The sequence below is a fragment of the Pseudorca crassidens genome, chromosome X, assembly GCF_039906515.1.
Source record: "Pseudorca crassidens isolate mPseCra1 chromosome X, mPseCra1.hap1, whole genome shotgun sequence".
Taxonomy (NCBI): domain Eukaryota; kingdom Metazoa; phylum Chordata; class Mammalia; order Artiodactyla; family Delphinidae; genus Pseudorca; species Pseudorca crassidens.
Genome location: NC_090317.1, coordinates 99,258,533 through 99,263,385, shown reverse-complemented (window position 1 = coordinate 99,263,385; position 4,853 = coordinate 99,258,533).

Here is a 4,853-nt window from a genome sequence, read left to right as displayed (position 1 = left end):
AGTAATGGCCCTGCCCAGAACCACTAAGGTTGACCCTCCCTCCCACCCAAATCTGAACAATTGGTTCTGACTGGAACTAAACAGATTAACAGGATTTATCATCCAAAGATACTTTCTGTGCCTTTCAAAGTCACCCAAGGAAAGTCCTCCAGAATCTTCTCTAAATGGTTCATCGTTTTGGTTTTTTCTGTTTAGCTTTAAGTTCTACCAAAGTCAACATTTGTATTACTACAAGCCCACCTTCAAAATCTGGTGACACTCGAGTTATTTTTGCATGATTCTCTGAAGCAACCAAACTAGAGATGCTGATTTGCTAGTGAACAGTTTCTCAAATATAGGCCACAACACATACACATAAACATACATACTCATAATGTAGGTATTTCTTGACTCAGAAATGCCTAGCTTATGAATTTCCTATACATACAAACAGCTATCCAGGGACGGCATCAACTGCTTTGTTAGTAGCCTTAAGAGTCTCCTCTGTTGCCCACTTTCATTTTCTCCTCACACTGATCCACAGACTTTGGGGAGAGGAGGAAGGGGTGAGGTATGCTGAATTCCACCAAAGTGATTACACACGCCCACCCCAGTACACACGCTTATACACGTGCTCACAAAGTCATGGCTCTATGTGTGATCTCCCTAAATGTTCACTCACGTGCAGACAGGGTGTCTTGATATATGCATTAGGAATTATCCAGGGGCTTCTCAAGCCTTCCAGATATGTTCCACAAAACTGATTCGGGTCACTTACCCCAGGGCCAACAGCACAGAATGACCTGTGTAACCTAGTTGGGGGCTGCAGGCCAGTTCCCAGGGTGGTGCAACCCAACTCTCATAAACTCTACTGTAGGGCTTGAGTTATTCTTCAGGGCGCCCATAACAAACAATGACCCCTTTTCCTTAGACAAGCTTCTGCAAAGGTATTTTAGGTTCCAAGCGGCTAAACAGATAATCATTCTCACTCATCTATTGAAGAATGAATTTATTTTACATTTATTGAGCACCTACTGTCCTCAAAACTGTTTTGCTTATGAACAAAGAGGACACACACACACACACACACACACACACACACACCCTAACAAGCCAAGAAGAATATAGTAGTTGCTGTAAGAGAGGCTCAAATGTAAATGAGAATTCAGAGGCAGAAGATACTACTTTGACCAAGGAGTTCAGGGATTCTTTCCTAAAGGAAGTCTTGGTTTGGCTATGCCTTGAAAGATGGGTGTGAATTCAATGGGTGGGAATGGGGTTGGGAAAAGAGGTGCATTTAGGCATAGAGGTGGAAAAAGTACAAAGTCACTGAAGAGCATAATATGGTCAGAACATGGGCTTCCCTGGTGGCGCAGTGGTTGAGAATCCGCCTGCCAATGCAGGGGACATGGGTTCGAGCCCTAGTCCGCGAAGATCCCACCTGCCGTGGAGCAACTAAGCCCATGCACCACAACTACTGAGCCTGCACTCTAGAGCCCGCGAGCCACAACTACTGAGCCCACGTGCCACAACTACTGAAGCCCGCGTGCCTATAGCCCGTGCTCCGCAACAAGAGAAGCCACCGCAGTGAGAAGCCTGCGCACCACAACGAAGGGTAGTCCCCGCTCGCCGCAACTAGAGAAAAGCCCGCGTGCAGCAATGATGACCCAACACAACCAAAAATAAATAAATAAATTTATTAAAAAAAAATATGGTCAGAACATGAATTACACGATGAGGAAAAGAGGGGACCAGACAAGGCCAGGAGCTGGGAGCAGATATGAGGAGCTCTAATTAATAAGATGAGGAATTGGGTGGGCCATGGAGATACACAGCAGGATTTTCATTATTTGTCTTTAAACTCTTTTTGTAACTGTGAAATACAACAAATTCAGAGAAGTGTATAAATCATAAGTATAGCTAAGGGAATTATTATAAGGCAAACACCTAACAAACCAGCACCCAGGAAGCAGAATGTTACCAGTGCCTCAGAGGCCTCCCCTCATGTGTCCTCCTAGTCACTCTATCACTCCCTTAAGGGTAACCACTAACCTGACTGTTATGATAATGACACCATTGCTTTTAAAAATAATTTTACTACCTAGGCATGCACTCCTTAAACATAGTTTAATTTTGCTTGTTTTGAGAACTTTATATAAATGCTATAATTTCGTATATATTCTTTCGTGTGTCTGGCTTCTTACATTGTGTTTTATTTGTGAGACTCGCCCACGTTGCTGTGTTCATTCATTTTCATTGCTCTAGAGTATGTCTGCGTGTGAATATATCACATTTATCCATCCTATTGTTGATGGCTATCTGGATTGTTTCTAGTTGGGGGCCATCATGAATAGCGCTGCTAGGAACCTTCTTGTACTTGTGTCTTGATGCACACACCATCTCCTAATGTTGGCAGCATCACAACAACACCTAAAGAAGGAGTGGACTACACAGAGACTAGTGACAAGGAAACTCCTTTAAAGATCAAGAAACTAGTTAGGAAAATCCTAACTAGTCTTGAGGATCTGACTCGGGATGTTGCCTCACTTGTCAAAAACTCACTAGGCAGAAGGTCTTTGGTTTCTAATATTCAAACCAAAGTAGGAATATTTTCCTTTCACTTTGGATTGTGGGAGCAAGAAATTGGATTTATCATAATCCTTGGTCCACAATGGACTCTATTACTGGTCCATTCCTGGTCTATTTCAATTAGTTTTTTTTTTTACTGTTTATTTGGTTAGTTTGAAAAATGTAATGATCACCTGCAAATCCACAGCCCCAAACGAAAGCCAGGACCTTGGTAATAAATACAGCTCACTCTACATTTTCTCCCATCGTTCCATCCTCCAGCCTTTCCCTACCTGGAGTAGAGGTATTTTTGAACATTATGTAAAACTCTCAAAAAGGACTATTGACCCCAAGTAAGTATCCACTTGTGCTAGGTAAGTAGAAAAGAATATTGATTTCATTCTCTTTATGTCCTGCTATTTCCAGGGAGGTAGATAAATGATAAAACAGTAAGTTGTGTGAGTCATGTGAACACATTCTCCCAGGACAAAGCAATTGCCAGGGCTCCACAGTTTCTTTCATAGATAACTACTCACTCCTTTTAGAAAGATTTCTAGTGGAAATATAGCTTATGGCGCAACAGACGTAAAGATAACCCAGATCTGAGAAACCTATTCCTTGATGATAAAACTGAACAGTGCCATGAAATTTAAATTCCTTGCTATAAAAAAATTATGATTATACAATATTGACTTTCCTTGATAATAAAAGGCAATTGGATGATTAAAACTCATTTTAATGGCAAAACATTCCTTATTATATGTTTTGCCACCAAATTGCTTGGTTTTCAGTTTAACTATGAATATACAACTTTGGTGGACTGTGTATTGCCAGGACAGAGTAAAGGAATCTGAACATCACGGTTTTGAGAAAAGAACGATAAGTCCAATATTACAAAGTTACAGTAGATGGTGCTAGACGGGTGCAAAAGATCCAACAGCCATTTGGGCCACCTTCAAGATTTCTCCTGAGCTTAGCAGTTTAGAAAATGTGCAATTTAGATTTATCAATTCAGGAGAGGCAGTCAGATAAAACAGTTGAATTAGTGAGATCAATGAATGCAGAACCCTATAATTAGACAAATGTTAAGGTTTTTATGGAAATTAACAATGAAGACAACTTTAAAGCTAAGGTCAAATCGTCTGTCTTTCTGGGGTATTGGTGCCAATGTTAAATTGCTAAAAGAATGATTTTCTATTCATTTAAAATAATGTCAGCTATCGAGTTAATTTTTAAGCTACTCTGCTCTTGGTATTAGTTATTTATTACTTATAAAGTATTGTACACTATGTAGGTTGGCTTGGAGATTTTAACGTCCTGTGTAATGTATACAAAGTGATTTACAAAGCATGACCTAGTATACATTTTTCTGTAGATGTAAATGATTATTTTTATGATTATTTACTTAAAAGTATTTTTTTAAATATTTGTGTTCATTACTTTTTTACAGCCATTTTGGGCTAAGTATTCTTCCTCTGATTCTTTTAGCTTTTTACGTGAAACGGCTGAGACACAGGATAATGAAGTGAATAACTTCGAACATGTCTATTTTCCCCTTGCAGCCACAGTACAAAATTACTCTCAAATCGATGAGCCGGAGATCAGGCAAGCACCAGCCCTTAATGAGAGGGTGATCTAGGGTTAAGAAGAGAGGCTCCAAACCATCTCACTGGGCGCATCTCTGTAACAGATGCTTCCTTCCCATGATCTGCTGAGTGCTCAGTGGATGCACTGGTCCTTGCCTTCCCTGGAGAAAGCAGCGACACAACAGCGCTAACCATATTCAGGATGTGACTTATCTCAGAATCTGTCAGTGACTGAGGGAAAATGTCGGATGGAGTGAAACTCACCCCTTGTCTCTCCCCAAAGCCACGTTCAGTCTAGGTTCATTTATCGGACAAGGCGTGGTGGAAATTCCTTTTCTGAAAGGTAACCCACATTTTCTAGCATTCAGTCGTATGTCCAGTCCAAAATACTCTCTTAGATGCATACTTGCAAATCCTTGGAACTCCAAAGGCGTTTTCAGAGGCTGGGAGGTCCTAATTTTCAGTGAACTCTCTATTTATGAATCATTATGGCCTACTGATTGAATGTGTGAGATACAGTTCTAATACATCCGTCTGCCTTATCTAAACAGAATAGAAAATGTCCTATGGGCAGGGATACTATCTATAGTGATAGGGTGTTGATAGTGTTTTGCTTTTTATAGAACTTAGAACCTAAATGGTTAAATAAATATTAGTATTAGTATTAAATAATGATAGTAATATGAATATTTCTTTCATTTATTTTCCAAAATGTGTTTA